Raw genomic sequence first — 10,135 nt, forward strand, 5'->3', positions numbered from 1 at the left:
CATCCACATCCAGATAAAGGGAGAATTATGGAGACATAGTATTTTCACCTTTTTTGTTGTTTATTTGCTTGATTTTTCTTTCTCCTAATTTTTTCCCCTTTTGGTCTGATTTCTTGCACAAGATGATTAAAATGGAAACCTATATCAGATTGTTTGCTGTCTTACAGTAAGGAAGGAAAGGAGAAAAATTTAGAATACAAAGTGTTTTTTTTTTAATATAGCTTTTTATTTACAAGTTATATGCATGTGTAATTTTACAACATTGACAATTGCCAAACCTTTTGTTCCAATTTTCCCCCTCCTTCCCCCCACCGCCTCCCCCAGATGGCAGGTTGACCAATATATGTTAAATATGTTAAAGTATAAATTAAATACAATATTAGTATACATGTCCAAACAGTTATTTTGCTGTACAAAAAGAATTGGACTTTGAAATAGTGTACAATTAGGCTGTGAAGGAAATCAAAAATGCAGGTGGACAAAAATAGAGGGATTGGGAATTCTATGTAGTGGTGGAACACAAAGTTTTACAAAAATGTATGTTGAAAGCTATCTTTACATATATTTGGAAAAATACTATCAAGGAAAAAAAAAACATGCTTTCCTGCAAAAAAGTATGTCTCATCAAAATAGCATTCTTCTCTTCCTGATGTTTGCTTAAATATTGAAGTTGTAAAGGATTTTAAAGGTTAATTAGTCTAATCTTGGCCCTCTTATTTTACAGATACAGGTAATGTAGCCTAGTCAAGGAAGTCACACAATTAAGTAGTGACTATTTGGAAGCCTGGTTCTTTTGCTTCCCACCTCTGTGGCTCTGAATAAATCACTTTGCTTCCTTGACCCTCAGTTTCTTCATCTATCAAATGAAAGAGTTTAACTAGATTACAAGATCATAGAATCTGGACTAGAAGGAACTTTAGGGATAATCCAGGCAAGCCCTTTTGTTTTATATTCAAGTGATTTTACCTTGGCACCTAGAATTTCTAGAGTTGCTGAAGGCCCTTTCCTTTTTTCACTCATGGATTTACAAGTTATTGTCATTGTTACATGAAAAAAATATACACAGCACTAAACAGCATCATTTTCTTCTTCAAATTCTTACCCTTCTCTCTCCTCCTAGAAAAAAAAAATTCTGAGGAGAAAAAGAAAAAAGGATTCAGTGTGTATTGAAGCATAGTATTTTCACTTTTTTTTTTTTTGTTTGCTTTTTCTTTCTGGTGGTTTTTTTTTTTCCCTTTTAGTCTGATTTTTCTTGCACAACATGACAAATATGAAATATGTTTAAAAGGAGATTGTCATGTAAAACCTATATCAGATTACTTGCTGTCTTGGGGAGAGGGGAAATAAAGGAGAGAGAGGGAGAAACAATTTGGAATTCCAAGTCTTATAAAAATGAATGTTGAAAACTATTTCTACATGTATTTGGAAAAATAAAATACTATTGAGGAAAAAGAAAAAGAAAAAGGGATTCAGAAAGCCTTGAGAAAGACTGATGTCCACAAAAGTTTCTCCCAGCCTGCACTGCAATAAACAGATAAATGAATCAATCTCTAAGTAAATAAATTTTAAAATGAATGAATATGTCTGAGTATATATATGTACATTATATATAAAGTATATATAATTTTTTAACTTGGAATAGAAAGATATATATTTATGTCTCTGTAAGTCTAAGTATTTACATTTCCAATGTGTACACTAACCCATATTTGACCAGAGTGGGTCAATTGGACTTCAGTGGAACCATTTGGGTGATAGTTCCTCACCATGGCAACCTGCAGCCTCTTTGCTTATAGGTCTTCAAGTCACCACACCTAGGCCCCCATTTCCATGACATCTCTCTCCTAAGATTCTACTGCACCACCACCATTTCTTCCAGGGAGAAATTGGATATGTGATAATCATAATAGCTTGTATTCATGGAACACTTTATATATGATATTTTATTTGATTCTAACCAGCTCCCCTTTCTCAACTCTTGTGATCTAGTCACTCTGGTCTTCTTCTCTCCCACAAAGATTGCATTCCATCTCCATCTCTTTGTAAAGACAAAGGCCATCCTCATGCTTGGGATGTATTCCCTCTTCTCTCTACTTCATAGAATCCCCCCTTTCTTTCAAGATAGTGCATCTCAAGGCTGACTTCAGAAAAACTTGAAAAGCCTTACATGAACTGATGCTGAATGAAGTGAGCAGAACCAGGAGAAATTATACACAGTAACTTCAAGATTATGTGATGAGCAACTGTGATAGACTTAGCTCTTCTCAGCAATATATTGATCCAAGAGAATTCCAAAAGAATTGGAATAGAAAATGTCATTCCCCTCCAGAATAAGAACTTTGGAGAGTCAATGCAGATGAAAGCATAAGATTTTCACCCTTTTTTGTTTGTCTGCTTTTTCTTTCTCATGGTTTTCCCCTTTTGTTCTAATTTTTCTTTCACAACATTATTAAAATGATAACATATTTAAAATGATCATACATATATAACCTATACCAGATTGCTTGCTGTCTTGGGGAGGGGAGAGATAGAGTAGGGAGGAAGAAAAATTTTGAAATTCAAAATCTTACTAAAATGAATGTTGAAAACTATCTTTACATGTAAATGGAAAAACAAAATACTATTGAAATAAAAAAAAAGATGGTGCAGCTCAAATATCTTTATATAGAGCTTTTCCTATTCATCCTAACTGCTAGTGCCCTCTCCCTAATTATATATTTATATTTATTCTCTTTATATTATTGTGAACATATTTATATATATTCTAACTTCTTGTCTTTCCCTTATTTTTTTGCCTTTTTGTACCCAGTATCTAGCACATGCTAAGTATGTAGGAAATGCTTATTAACATATTGATTGATCCTTACAACAAGCCTGTGAGACAATTATTTCAAGTAATATCTTTTATATAGATGAATGAACTGAAGTTCAGGAGGCAATTTCCCAAGAGTCACATGACTAAGATCTAAACAAATCCAATCCAACAAGTATTTACTACTAAGTGTTGGTATAGAGAAATGGAGGACTGAGCACAAACAAATAGATGGAATAAAGACAAGCTTCTTTTAGGGAGCTATTAGTTGAGCTGATCATTTCAGTCATAGGTAAAGTCATGGAGACAGGAAATGGGATACTAAGTTGGGGGAATAGTAAATAGGTTGATATAGATGGAACAGGAACTGCATGAAAGTGATTGATGGGGAATGTCTGGGAAATAGACTGGAACTTATTATGAGGGATTTTAAATGTCAGACTTACTAGGTGCTATTTCAACCTGAAAGTGATAGGGATCCATTGAAGACTCTTGAGCAGGGAGGGACATGGTCAGGAATATTATTTTGGCAGCTTTGTGGAGGATAGACTGGAGGCTTAGAGATTAAAGGAAGTCAGTTGCAGTCCGAAGAGGACCAAAATGATATCAGTATGTTAGAGTCAAGTTAGTATGACTGTAGCTGATTAGATCAATATGAGTTCAGAATGCTCTGCCACAGGTCTGATACAAATAGTTCAGGGGAACATTATTTTGGGGTGGATTCTCTAACTTTGTGCATCTCATGTTTCTTCTGAACTAATTCAATTCTGCTTTGCTCACAGAGCACAGAACCTTCTCTGATGAGGACACCCCATGCTGGGCGGTCCTATGCCAGTATCCCCCATGTCACAGAATCAATTGTAGAGAGACTTTGAAAGTGTCCTTGTATCACTTTATTTGACCACCATCAGTGCTTGCCCTATGGAAGTTCTCCATGAAATAGACTATATGGAAATATATATATATATATATTTGAACAATGTGGCCAACTGAATGGAGTTGTGCTCTCTGTAGCAGAGTTTGAATGCTTGACATTTAGCTCCCACTGTTGTCCCACTTCAATCCAGTGACTGGAGATAGAGGTAAGACTAGACTCTCTGGGTACTGTCCAGATGGATGACTGAGGCATTTTGTGGGCACAGGGAGGTGTTAGTAGCACACTACAGGGAAGCCCAACACACGTGGCTCTTTTTCCTTTTTTAGTTACCAGATACTGTTAGCCATGAAGATAGGAATTTTCATTAAAGCCTGCTGGAGTCTCTTCAATGTCATTGTACATAGATAATTCCCCTTGGAGAGTTATGATACAGAATGTCTAAGACCATCCCGACATTTGACCCCACTCAGCTATAGGATCACAGCATCACATTGCAGGGGTCCTCAAACTTTTAAATAGGGGGCCAGTTCACTGTCCCTCAGACTGTTGGAGGACGGGAGTATAGTAAAAACAAAAACTTTGTGTTGTGGGCCTTTAAATAAAGAAACTTCATAGCCCTGGATGAGGGGGATAAACGTCCTCAGCTGCTGCATCTGGCCCACAGGCCGTAGTTTGAGGACCCCTGATTTAGAGCAAGAAAGGTCCCTAGGCTCCATGTAACACAAAACCCTGTATTTTGTGGTTAAAGAAATGAAGGACCAAAGAGTTTGGGATTTATCCAAAGTCATCCAGATAGTGACCAAAACAAAATTTGAAATGATATCCTCTGACTTCAAACCCAGCTCTCTTTCTACTATACTTCAATGTCTGTCCTAGATTTTAGAAATTGGTCTTACTCTTTGCCTCATTCTCTGTAAGGGAGCTTAGAGATTTCCTAATTCAACCCCTCTGTTTTAGAGATGAAAGCAATGAGGCTGAGAGAAGTGAAATTACTTGCTTTAGGTTACACAGGTAGCAATGAACAGAACCAGAATTCATAGATCTTAGAAATAAAAGGGATCATAAAGTTCGTCCAGCTCAGCCCTCTCATTTTACAGATAAGGGAACTGAGCTCCAGAGAGGAAGAATGTACTTCCAAGGTGACACAACTAGGAAGGTCCTCTGCACCCCGATACAGCATTGTTCTTGCATTACTAGTGACAAAATTGAAACCTAAACCCAAGTCTCCTGCTTCCCCATCTAGGGGGGTAAGCCACTTTATGATATATATATATATATATATATATATATATATATATATATATATATATATATATATATTTTGCATATGCCTAGGAGCTGATCATCCCTATAAAGTCCTATTCTTGGAGGGCGAGAATCCCTAGACCAGGGTTCTCAAAATATGGCCCGTGGGCCAGATGCGGCGCTAAGGATGTTTATGTGGCCCATCGGGTTATGGCAAAATCAGACCGGAAGTGACGTTCAACCTAAACTTGAGTTAGCAACATACACTTCCAGAACTGGGCTGAGGCGGCAGAGAGAGAGTGTGAGGTGATACCAAGGTCAGGTGAGTTCCCAGGCCAGGGTGTGTGGTGTGGGGAAGGGAGAGAGATGTAGAAGATGGATAACTGATGGCCCGCGGCCTTGTACAGTAATGACAACCACCACAATAGACAGGTGCGGGGGATGTACAGTACATGCTGCTCATGTCACGGCCACTGCAGGGGGAATTCACTGCAGCAGTGAAGGTCGGAAGTAAGAGCACAAAGAGCAGGAGAGAGAGTGCGAGAAACTGAGGCATCACAGCGCAGAGGCAGCTTGGAGGAAGTTGGGCATTGCATCTGTATGTCTCTGTGTGGGCAAAGTTATTGCTCGTATATTGTTTTTGTAGCGCTATATATATATATATATATATATATATAATATATATATATATATATATATATATATATGTATTTTACTAATAGCAATTTGGAATCCCTTGGAAATAATGATGTCAAAAAAAAGAAAAATTGACTCGGAGTATAGGATATTCAAAGAACAGTGGACTCATGATTACTTTTTCATGCAGTACAAGGAAAGAGCTGTATGTCTGATATGCCAGAATATAGTGTCTGTGTTCAAAGAATATAATTTGCATTGACACTATGAAACTCAACATAAAGATAAATATGATTGTTTGGTTGGAGAAGTGAGAAAAGATAAAATATTAAAACTGAAAAATACATTGACAACTCAGCAAAATACTTTTGTGAAGCAGAAGCAGCTAAATATTTCATCACTGCAAGCAAGTTTTCAAGTTGCCAAGCTAATAGCACACACTGGCAGACCATACTTGGAGGGAGAATTTGTTAAAGAATTCCTTCTTTCTGTTGCCAAAGATATGTGTCCAGAGAAGGCTGATTTATTTAGTACAGTGAGTTTTTCAGGACCTACAATTACACGGAGGATTGAAGAAATGGAAAATCTGCATCAGCACTGGCAAAACTCCATAAAAAAAATTTCATATTTTTTCTTGGCACTCGACAAAAGCAATGATGTTTGTGATTCTGCACAACTTCTAATTTTTATTCGTGGGACGAATGATTATTTTGAAGTCATAGAAGAGCTTGCTGCACTGCAAAGCATCAAAGGAACAACTACAGGAGAGGATATCTATGAAAAGGTTTGCCAAACTAAGAACGGTTTGGAGCTGGACTGGGCTAAACTAGCCAGTGTGACAACTGATGGTGTTCCTAGCATGGTGGGATCTAAGAAAGGAGTAACTGCTCACATTAACCAAGAGATGGACAAACATAATCTCATCCAACAGCCATACACTGCCTCACCCACCAACAAGCGCTGTGTAGTAAATCACTGAAGTGGGACTCTGTTATGAAAATTGTGTATCTTGTGTTAACTTCATTAGAGCTAATGCACTAAATCACAGACTATTTCAGGAATTTCTGTCTGAGCTAAATGTTGAGTATGAAGATGTTCTATGTCACACAGAAGTCCATTGGCTGAGTCGAGGGAGAGTTTTGAAACGTTTCTATGACTTACTTCCACAGATTACAACTTTTCTGCTTTCAAAAAACAAAGAAGCACCAGAGATCAATGATGCAGAATGGAAATGGCACCTTGCCTTTCTGACAGATATAACAGAGCTACTCAACAATTTCAATATTCAACTTCAAGAAAAGGGGAAGCTCATTTGTGATAATCACATGTCAAAGCATTTGAATAAAATTAGGCTTCCTCATCAAACAAGTGAAGGAGGAAAATTTCTGCCATCTCCCCAAAACTCAAAATTTGTTAGCGGAAAAACCGCTGATTGCATTCCCAAATAAAACATGTGTGAATTCAATGGAAAAAAATTCAAAAGGAGTTCCAATTTAGATTTAAAAACTTCATCTCCATGAACAGGACATACAGCTTTTCCATAACCCATTTTCTATTGACACTGAAAATGTGGATACAATTTACCAAATGGAATTGGCTAACCTGCAGAATTGTGACTCTCTGAAAGACGCATTCAAGTCAAGCAGCCTTCATAATTTCTATGCATCTCTCCCCTCTGAGACATAGCCTCATCTCAGGAACCATGCACTCAAAATGGCAACCATCTTTGCCCGCACTTATGTCTGTGAACAGACTTTTTCTAGAATGAAACATTTGAAATCTCCAACCAGATCAAGACTAACGGATGCACACTTGCATCACTTGTTACGACTAGCAATGACAAATATGGAACCAGACAATGACCATCTCATTAGCCAAAAGCAGGCCCATAGTTCCCATTGAAATCCTGGTAAGTTTGTTGATTTAACTTTACTTCATTTTAAATATTGTATTTGTTCCCGTTTTGTTTCTTCACTTCAAAATAAGATATGCAGCGTGCATAGGAATTTGTTCATAGTTTTTGTTTTTACTATAGTCCAGCCCTCCAACAGTCTGAGGGACAGTGAACTGGCCCCCTATTTAAAAAGTTTGAGGATCCCTACCCTAGACAATTGTGCCAATTGCCTCCTAAGCATGAACCAGGTTTATTCTAGGAAGCACTTCTGTCACTGAGCTAGGAGACAGATGGCAAAGCAAGGCCAAAACTGGAGTGAGATAGCCTTTTCTTGGCCAGGACTCCAAAATCTCTGCTATATGGTTTATTTTATTTGTTGATAATCAGCCAAGATTGAGGAGATAGAATTTGCTTCTCACCAGCTTAACTCTAGGGAAAAGTAGTAGGGGGAAGAAGAGGTAGAGACAAAGAACCACAAAGCTAGGGAGTATGCAATTTCAATTAGGAAGCATTTCCTTCCTCTCCTCTTTCCCCTTTCCTCCACCCATCCATTCCCATTAATTAGCTAATGCATCTAAAGTGCTTTGGGGCTGAGAAGCTAAAGCTAGATCTATTTCCCAAGATGTCTCTGGTTGCCTCAGCTGCTGTAGTTCTACAGCTCTAGTTATCCTGAAACTCAGTCACATAGGTTTTTATTTTATTTTATAGGTATTTATTTATAGGTTTATAATGAACCCCTCCGGGGGTGGTCTCCCCTTGTTTTTTATCAAATAAAACAGCCCTCTCACTCCCAGGTGATTCGTTCCACTTAGTACTTGCCCTAACTGGAGCATGTGAGTATGGGAAAGGAGTCAGGGATTGGGAGTAGCAATAGAAACTTTAGAGGAAGAAGTGTGAAACTTGGAAGAGGGAGAGAGAATTGCTCAGAGGAGTTGGGTGGGAACACCTTTTCACAAAAGATTGATGGATTCAAAATACAGAATCAGATTTTTTTTTCAGACATAATCTAATGGGAGAATTTGCTTTGTTTGGTAATGCATATGCTATAAACACTTTTTCTTTTTCCTTTTTCTCACTCAGGGGAATTAGGAGTGAGAGAGTGACAGGAAATAGAAATTGGATAGCAAAAGGAAAAAAAAGAAAGGAAAGAAAGAAAAAGAAAAGAAAAGAGAGTAATTGAGGCATTTTTTTTTTTTTAAATGAAAAGAGAAGGTTCAGAAAGAAGCATAGACAGACAAGCAGGACATCTTTGAATGCTTCTGGTTGAATTTATAGAACACAAAAAGCAAACTATTCAGTAGAGATCAGCAGTTTCATATACAATTCTTTTTTTTTCCTATTCTTTGAATACTGAGATGCCAGATTTATTTAGTAAGTTCAAAATTTTTGAAATGGAAGGAATTGAGGAAAGAGCATACTTTGTGATGGTAAAAAAAAACAAAAAACAAAAAACTTGGAAACAAAACAAATGCTCATGGATTGGGGAATCACTAAACAAATATTAATGGAATGGAATATTATTGCATTGTAAAAAAATGGCAAGAGGAATTCAGAAAGACATGAGATTTGCACAAAGTGATGCTAAATGAACAAACACAATCAAAATAAAAATGTCCAAGATCACAATGATGCAATCCTCCCAAAAGTATTAAAAAACAACTGAATTCAAATGAATTCCAGTGAACAACCTGTATTCCAGACTATAGAAGATAAAACACACTGTCCTCCCTCAGGACATGAAGGAGGCTGAGATACTTCCAGCTATGTGACCCTAAGCAAAATAATGGACCTCTGTATATCCTAGTTTTCTTAATTGTGAAAATAGGGATTTTAATAGCACCTAATTCAAAGGATTATTGTAAAAATCACAAAGAAAAAATATTTGTAAGTAATTCAAATAGATTTGGAATGGAAAATATCAATTACATCTTGGGAATGAACTATAGAGACTGAATGTGGATTGAAGCATAGTATTTTCACCTTTTTATTTGTTTCTCTGGGTTTTTTCCCCTTTTGGTCCCTTTGATTTTTTGCACAAAATGACAAGAATGGAAATGTTTAAAAGGATTGCACATATATTATATAAGAATGCTTGCTGAAATAACTATATGGACATGTATACATATATTGTATTTAACATATACTTTAACATATTTAACACATATTGGTCTACCTGCCATCTTGGGGAGGAGATGGGGGGAAGGAGGGGGAAAAATTGGAACAAAAGGTTTTGCAACTGTCAATGCTGAAAAATTATACATGCATATATCTTGTAAATAAAAAGCTATACTAAAAAATAAATAAAGTTAAACTACAAAAAAAAAAAGAATACTTAATGTTTGGGAGAGGGAAGGAGGGAGAAAATTTGGAACATAAAGTTTTACAAAAATAAATGTTGAAAACTATTTTTATATATATTTGGAAAAATAAAATACTATCAAGGCAAAAAAAGAATGTTAAGAAATAATATTTGTTAGGCATTTAGCAGAATGCCTGGTATATGTTTAAGCTTTCTTTATATGTGCTTATTTCCTCCCCCTATTCCTGAGATAGGGAAGTATAGGATATTAATATAGTAACATAGAATATTAAATATCCTGTAAACTATAATATTACATATATGCTGAAGATCAGTTTTATTTAATGTTAGACCATCTAAGTGGCTCAGAAG

Source organism: Antechinus flavipes, chromosome 1 (assembly GCF_016432865.1).
Source record: "Antechinus flavipes isolate AdamAnt ecotype Samford, QLD, Australia chromosome 1, AdamAnt_v2, whole genome shotgun sequence".
Classification (NCBI taxonomy): domain Eukaryota; kingdom Metazoa; phylum Chordata; class Mammalia; order Dasyuromorphia; family Dasyuridae; genus Antechinus; species Antechinus flavipes.